Consider the following 8,952-nt stretch of genomic DNA (forward strand, 5'->3'; position numbering starts at 1 on the left):
CTGGGCTCTGCAGTCCCTGGGGGCCTGGCAGCTGTCCCGGGGCGGCCCCTCCGGTCGCGCAGCCTGCTCCTCCGCGCCCGCCCGCCTGCCCGCCGAACCGAGCGCGAGCAACTGGCGCCCCCGATCGCGCGCGCCCGTCCTCCTCCCCTGCCTCCTCCCCACCCCGGGAAGCACCGAGTGGGCTGCCGAGCCCTTCGTATTTATACTTTCTTCCCGGCTTTGACATAAGAGGTTTATTTTTGATCTCTCAGTATTCCCGTTTCCCCTCCCCTGGGATCGGAGAGAGAAACTGAAAAGAGGGAGCGAGAGAGGAGAGAAAAAAAATTTTTTGGATGAAATGTAAAACCAATCAGGAGTCAGCGAGACTCGCTCCCCTCCCCACCCTCCTTAAGTATCAACTCCAACTTTTCCCCCTTCCCTTTACGTGCGGTCCCACATTAACTCCTACAGTGCTGGACTGGCCCTCAGGCAGAGTACTTGGGGAGGCCCAGTCTCTCCCTCCTTTAAGGCCAAGTGCCAGAACACATCTTCAGAAGTGGCTCCTGCCCCAACTCCAGCGACAGTATTCTGATCCCTGCAGAGTCACTCTGGGCATCGGGTTATTAGAAGAGAGGTCTCCTCCCGAGAAGGTTCCAGAGCTTTTAATTGTGAAGCAAAAGAGAGAGATGGGAAAGGTAAACCAAAATCTTGCACCCCACTAAAAATCCCATTCTCACCCCAAGCTGGGGATTGGGGAAAAAATACCACCTGTTAACACAACCAGTGACTCTGTCACTGCTCCTTCTGGGGGCTGGCGGGGCAGAGCCCAGCACAGTGGTAAATTACCAGAAGTGAGGTTGGCAGCTAGGTGGGCTCACCCAGAGGAAAGGCACGCATTTTCCTTGGTCTTAAAGTAGCAGATCACCAGGAACTGCATGTCTGGCCCTGAAAACTCGACTAGAACACTGCTCAGTTGCCCCCAGGGGACTTCATGAAAAGTGGCAAGCCCTCTTTCACTGCAGTTTCCCACAGTTGCGGGTACAAACGTGTCCCGCACTGCCACCTCAAAGAGAGTGATGGTATGGTCTACAGTCGTCTCTCAAGACTACAAAACACAGCACTTCATGGCACCTCGGTCTGAATGACAAAGGTCTGAATTGGATTCAGGATCCTGCTAAGTATAGGCTCTTGAGTTGCCCATCTCTGCCCTTGCTCCGAATTGTCAATATGGAAGATTCAGGGGGACATTTCCCTACTTGGCCAGCACCCCCCAACCCCCAATATCCCAGTTCCCTGTCTGTGTTGGGAGCACTGACAGTTGAGGTTGTCCCTTTTAGTTCTTAGCCCATCGAATTCTTTTCAGCAGCTATGGAGGTTCGGTACATATGTGAGACTCTCAGAACTTGTTATCTGCAAAGAGGAGTCTCTCATAGCTACAAAAGTACTTTTGCAACTACAGAACACTGGGAACGCCCTGCCAGATTTCCTCCAAGTGTCCCCTTTCTCTGCTTTCTCAGAAACATGGAAGGATGGCTTTAAATTAGATATAAGAATGGATGAACTTGCTGCAGAATCGTCTTTCCTGTACAATTTACAAGATAAGAATAATTGGAATTTCGGATGTTTGGGGAAAATACTTGTGGAGGCAGGGGAATGGAAAAGATGGCCTCTTCAATCCTTTTCCACAAATGAACAGAATACATCATCCCAGCACAATGGTGTGACAGCCCTGGGAGAGTGCCCTGGACAAGCAAAGTGTAATCTCATTTTGCTTTGGGTCTGATCATTGGTCTTTGCTTCTTAAAGCCCCTGATTTCCATTTCCCAGAGTAAAACTCATGATTTTCAATAGCAATTATGTTCTGTAGGTTTTTCTTCTTCCTCCTTTGTAAATATCTGAGAGACGTGGGATGGAGAAGTTGTGCCAGGTTCCCCTTCCTTTCCTCCTGAATTTGTATTAATTAATGGCTGCAAGTGGGAGACTTAAGCAAACTAGAACAAGTCTTGAATGTCTTTGGAGGCCTCTGGTCTCTGAAAAAAAAAATTAAAAAAAAAATATATTTAAATATATTTAATGAAATGCCCCTGAAAGCAGCTCTTTGGAAGTTTCTGTGGAGAGAGCAGGGCTTTATCTGGCCCCATTCCAACGACGACGACGACGACGACGACGACGACAACTGCTGGCTGGCTCACTTGTGGGGTAAGCCTGCATGGCTGCCCCCTCCCTCTCTCCAGCCCGCCCGGTTTCATACTTCCTAGTCAGGATAGTGCCTGCCACTTGCAGTGTGACCTCAAGGTGTCAGGCTTGCCTTAACTATGCTTAAGCCCATGTCCTTTATGCTGGGACTGAGAAACTGGTTTGTGATCAAAGCCCTTAGGAGACCAACAGATGAAAAGAATACAACAAAATAAACACCAACCAACTGAGCAGTGCAAATCCCAGACTGGTATCTGCCAATTCCAGATTTCCTACATTACCACGTTCTTTCCCCAAATGCATAATTACAGCAGGGGTTGGCAAACTATCACCCATGGGCTAAAGCCTGCATGTTGCCTGTTTTTGTATAGTCCACAAGCTGAGAATAATTTTTAAATTTTTTAAATGATTGAAAAAATTGAAAAATATTATAAAATCTCATGATGCTTGAAAATGGTATGAAATTCAAATTTCAGTGTCCGTAAATACAGTAAAGTTTTATTGGAATGCAGGCACAGCTATTCAGTTACACATTGGTTATTCTTGTGCTAGAAGGAAAGAGTTAAGTCAGCCTAAAATATATTTACTATCTAGCCCTTTGCAGAAAGCTTGCTGACTCCCGAATTACAGTAAAGCAGCATTAATTTGGAGTCCTCAGATTTGGAATGTGGGTTATTTATACCCAGTATAGGTGATTTTTATGGAGTGAGAAGCTCAAAATAATTTCTTGCTTTGAATATGAAGGAGAAATTATATAGAAAGTTGAAATTAAAATATCTATGTTTATTTTTAATTCTGTATTTAGCAATTATTCATTATTTAATTAGCCTTAAAAAAATTAAAGGAATTTATGTTTCTGGTACCTTATCCTAGAGGTCTATGGTGAATTTTGAGTTTTTAATTAACTTATACTATTAGTAACTGGTATTTCTTACTTTATAAGTAGAGTTTTATAGAGTATATATCATAAATTTATAAAGTCCACTACTCTTTGGTATTTTCTAGAATCTCCTTCCTATTTGAAGAGACATTAGCAGTTGTGTAATCTACTTCCACTCACATTTTACAGAGAAGAAACAGAAATGCAGAGGTTCTAGTGACTTGCTCAAAGACATAATTAGTGGCAAATTTTTTCCTAAAATACCATGGTACCTCCTGCCTGAAGATAAAGAAACTGTACTGCTTTTACATTTCATTTGCAATTCATACTTTCTTGTTAAAATTGAGTGCTTACTCTGGGCCAGGCATTGTTCTAAAGTCTCATTTTAATTGATTTTGATCTAATCTTTAGTAATAATAGTTTCTATTTTTTCAGTGTTCGCTGTGGGCAAGACACTGTGCTGAACAGCTCACAAACATTATTTCACTTTATCATCATGACAATCCTCTCAAAGAGGCATTCTACAGGTAAAGAGGTTTAGAAGGGTTATGTAACTTGCTTGGGATCTCTCAGTTAATAAGTGATGGAAACAGTGTTCTTAACCAAGATCACATTCATAAGTTGCCGATTAAATACAATATTTTTCCGGCGATGATGCCCGATGTTCCTCTGTTTAGAAGCAGGGATTAAATCATGGTATTACATTGCTGGAAGGGACTCTAGGATTTCATCTTTAAAGATCTCAAAGAAGGGAGCGAACAGCTTTCTCAAAATCCTGTTACAGTACTTAAATATAAACAAGATTCTTCTTTACTAAGCAGAAGAATACCCTTTGCCACAATTCGTACTTATTTTCTATAGCTTTGGCTATTGCGTAATCACCATGACCCTGCATTGTCTATGACAGAATTTCCGGGTCCTTAGTCATCATGCTACTGGGCACTCATCACAGACAGGCCATGTTTGACTTTTGACATCACTTTTTTGCTGCCACTCACCTTGTATTCCCTTTGGCATTTTTGTGAATACCACTCGTATGTATGTATACGAGCATTGGTATTCATTTTCATCTGTTTAATTCTTTCTTAATTCGAAATATTCTATCTTTTGAAACTTCATCCAGTCTATAGAAAGCCATTAAATAATTGATGTTAATTAATATTCTTGAGGCTACTTTAAGTTCAATTTCCTAACTCCTGTAAAACACTACTCTGATGATTTTCCTACCTTCATCTGGCTGTTCTGCTGTTTAGACACTCTCAATGTGTGACATGCTCCCAATCCTGTTATCTAGATCACTGAGAACCAGATCTATACAAACTGTAATGCAATACTGACATTGACTTGCTCACCGACCAGACTTTAATTGGTTTTAATACACCAAGAAGCAAAACCAAAATTTTTGTTTTTGCTACTGGTATTTTCAGTGACTAATTGAGCTCATTGTGGGACACACAAAATATAAGGTTGCCCGAGATTCCATGTGGAAAGCATCTGTGATTACAATCTGTGATCACTAATGTAACTAGCAGCTAAGTGTTACTTGCACATTTTGAGTCTTACATGCGATAACAATGGCCATGATGACAACAGAGGCTTAGGTCATGTTTGCTTTACTACTTTACAGCCAACAGGTGGCACTGATGCCACCCTTTTACAATTCTGGAGCAACTTTTTCAAAAATTAAAATCTCTCATGTCATGCAAATCTGACACAGCAGTTCTTCAAAATCATACAGATTAAAAAGCTGGGCATTCATTAGACTTCTTACAACCAGTAACTAGAAAAGGTTGAAGGACATGTTATATGGCTGTCATGCTTAACATAACTTGTGCTTCTCTTATTCCTACCGTCCTTTCTTCACCTTGATTTCTGGTCTTCATCAGACCAGTATTTCTTAACTCAAATCATCAGACATTCTTGGAGATCTGGCTAAGCCGAGCTGTTTCTAGGGGTCTGGGACCACCTTACTCATGTGGATGGTTTTATTTCTGTACACGTGGGCAGTTATTTAATGCAAACATTTCCCTTAAATATTTATTATTAATTCTAACCACTAGATGGGAGTCACACCACATTTACCTTTTACAGCTGATTCAAGAGGGTCTGAAATCTCTTTAAACTGGTTAACTAACCACTTCTGATAACACACACAGAGACACACTTAAATACATATTTTATTGTACTAATTTGAAAAGCTGCACCCATTTATCCCTGTTTTAGGGGGAAGAAAAGGGAGCCAAACAAAAGGAGCTGGGATTTCAGGATGGAGGGTGATATCTCAGAGCAGATGAGGTGCTCATTGAAGGTCATCAAGGGAGAAATCTGGGGGCCAGGGACACATGTCAGGGCTCCTAAGTATTAGACAAAGGGCAGGAGTATTGACAGAGGATTCTTGAACTGGGCAAGAGATGAGATTATGAGAACTTCACGGCCCCATCCATTCTGTTTTTCACGTATACTAGAGTAATGGAGTAAATGCACATTCTATTGACTCTAGATTTAAAAATCCTATTTTATTTATTTTTTCTTTTAGACATCTAGGCCTAGTGCAAATTGTGCAGCTGTTCGCCAGTCTCACTTCCAGAGACTATAGGGGTTATTTCCTTTCGGAACATTCTTCTTTGCAGTCCGCTCCATGTGAAGCCTCATCAGGCTCAGAGGCATCAGAGAATTTTAAAGAGGGACATAGACATTAGAGGTGGACGGGAGAATCATTTTTCTAACCTCTCGCTTTATAGATGGTAGGTTGAGACCTATGAGAATATCATTTCCCAGAGTCACATGTCTGGTTGACAGGAGAGTCAGGGCTAGAATGTGGGTTCTCAGTCCTGTGTTCTCTCCATATTACATCTAACTCCACTCGGCAAAGCAAAACCTGAGCTCCCAGGGTTTGTGTGACGTGACCCAAGTCCCAGAGCTGCCTGGAGGTGGGGCTGTAGAGTCCATGTCCATGGAGTGCAGTGGGACAGCAACCATAATCCCCCAGCTGACCACGTTGTCTTCATCCAGAACTCTTCCTTTGGTATGTTTGTTTTTTCTTCAGTAAAAGAAACTTGTTATGGAAGGATTCAAAGTACTTAGAATTTAGCCATATTTAGTGACTTGCAAAGACGTGGTTCACCCGTGTGAAACTACCAGAGAATGTGGAGGTATTTTCTGGGTGTCTCAAAAGGCAATGGAGAAACAGGAAAGGCCTGAGGACAGAGTGGGATTTAGAGCAGCCATGCCATAGGAGAGGAAGGGGAAGGGGATAGGGATGGAGATGGCCTGGTGCTTTCAACGTTGAAGGCTTTTTCCACATCTTGCCTTGTGTGTATGTATGTATACCCATTCATACCCATCTCCTTCCCTCCCCACTCCCCTACACACTGGTAGTGGTGATGGGAGAAGAGGTACACCTTTCCATTTCTCCTAACTCTGACTTTTCTTGTGCCCTCATTTCTGTAGCTCATGACTCAGTCTTCTCTCTTCTCCTCTTTCTGAATTTTCTTCTTTCCTCTTTTTCTTCCTCAGCTCCCCATGTCCTGTATTTTCTCTTTTAGTAAATAATTTCATAGACCTCTGATAATATGTGCCAGAAATGGTCCTAGGCATCACAGGAAAAGAAATGCAAAAGGTAGTTTCTGTGTGTTCTGATCATCTATTTTATCAAGGTGGTCTGGTGGAAGAGCAAGTTAGCCAAATAATTAGAATACGAAGTTGCAAGTACAATAATAAAGATATATGCGGAAAGCTTGGCATACAGAGTAAGAATTTAGAAAACATTTGTTTAGTGCATTGATTAATAAGTTACGATAGCCCACAGAAGGTAGTGATTGCTGTGTTTTGATGGGCAAAGATCAGATTGAAAGAGATTCTATTTGAGTGCTATTTTTATTGGCTGTTAATGAATGAATAAGAGTTCACCAGGCACTGGAGAGGGAAAAACTATTTCAGAAAGATGGAGATACACATGTACAAACAAAGCTATTAAAGAACCTTTTGCATTTGGGAAAGGGATAGAGTTCAGTGAGTCTTGCAGGTCTGAAGTGTCAGGTGCTGCCAAGAAGTAGCAGACAATGAAGCTAGAACGGTTTGCTGGGGCCGGTGTGTGAGGGGGTGTATTTGTTACCTGGGTACTGTGCTCTTTCTTCCAAAGGGTGATGTAGACTCATTAAAGACTGTTAAGCAGGGAAGTGACATGACTGCATTTTCTTTTACAAAGACAACTCTAAGAATTATGCAGAATAAGGATTGCGTTAAGGGAGAGATTGGAGTAATAAAGACTTGTAGGACAAGCTTTCCAGAGGTGGGATGGCCTGAGCTAAGGAAGTAAAGGTGGAGATGGAGAGGAATATACTGCAGCCTCTTTGGGTTAATGCATCGGGACTGATGATGCGTGCAGGGGGCCAAGGGAAGGAGGAGAGGAAGCTGCCTAGATGAGCGATGGCAGATAGAGATGCTGTTGGCCGAGTTGAGGAAAACAGGAAGGAGAAGGTGTATGTGTACGTGTATGTTGTTTTGGGGATGAATGTGGGAGGGAGTTTGGTTTTATATCAGTTAAGGACCCTCTGGGATAACTAGGTGGAGCTGGATACATATCAATGAAGTCCAGGCAGTGATGGGGACTAGGAATATAGATTTGAGAGCCAGATGCAGAGATGGGGCCATTGAAGTTGTGAGTGAGAGTGCATTATGCTCTATGAATATATGTAAAATTAGGGATTCTCTGTTTCCTTTTAAATTTCTACTTACCCTTTCAGCTTACCCCATTCTCCCACTTTTCTTTCTTTTTACACTTCCAGGAGCACAGGTAAAATCTGCCTGTCCAATCACCATTCTTGCTCTCTCCTCTACCTCACATCTGGGCCCTTTCCAGAAGTAGTAAGCACCTTTGTTTTTTTCTTTATGAAATGCAGAGATTTTCATCCGGTTGGCTCTGTGGTCTATAAGTGTCTTCCAGTTGGCCTGTGGACTGGTTCAAAACATCAGGATGGGATGTCCTGATATGAAGGAGATTCCTACTTAGCTTGGAGAGAAAAAGGGGAGGAAGGGAGAAATTTTTAATTGGAGTAACTTGATGTTCAGAGTCTCACCAGCCGCAGCTTAAAAGTATTGGAAAATTTGCTGTGCTGCTCTTGCTAGGTTGGCTGAGAAGTGACATTACTATATCCCATCACCTCTTGGCTCTCAACAGGGACAAGGGAGGTTGCACAGAGGTGCAGGGAGGAGGAAGCGAGGGCAGGCAAAGCACGGATAGCCTTTTTAAAGGAGATAACATCTGGTCTCTCAGTAGAGCTTTGGGGAACCTAAGGTGGAGAAGAGTGGGCTCTGCTCTGGAAACCACACTCAGCGGGAAGGTGGGCCTGAGCCAGGACAGCCACAAGCAGCTTTTCTCCTACCACTGGCCTGGATCAAGGGCTAGTGTTATGTTCTTCTTTAGTTAAATATCAGAGTTTTCTGCTCTTTAATTTCTAATGTTCTTGAGGATCAGAGAAAACACACCTATAAACCTCATGCATATTGGTTTGTGGATGCTCAGTTGAAGATTTTCTCTACCACTCTGGGCTCTCTGGTCTCCCCTCGACTATCTGTGATGCTCATTTCAATTGCCCACTCACCTCTCCACTTCCAGAGTGAAATGGAGAGGCACAAAGCCTGGAATGAGGCAATGTGCATCAGTAAGAGGTAGGGACAGAAGAGGTAGCAATTCCACAAAGCATTTCTAAATAAGATGCCAGAGAAAAAAATTGAGAGCAGGAACTTACTAAATGGAAACCTTTCCATCTTGGGAGATTCAGTAAGAACCCTTCCAACTTGGGCTCAGTGAGAAGCCTGATGGATAACAACAGGGTGGATAGATGGAATCAGTTGTTATGCAAGTGGTTTGTTTCTTGTTTCTTGTTTTTTTTTTT

This window comes from Pteropus alecto, unplaced genomic scaffold, assembly GCF_000325575.1.
Source record: "Pteropus alecto unplaced genomic scaffold, ASM32557v1 scaffold210, whole genome shotgun sequence".
Lineage (NCBI taxonomy): Eukaryota > Metazoa > Chordata > Mammalia > Chiroptera > Pteropodidae > Pteropus > Pteropus alecto.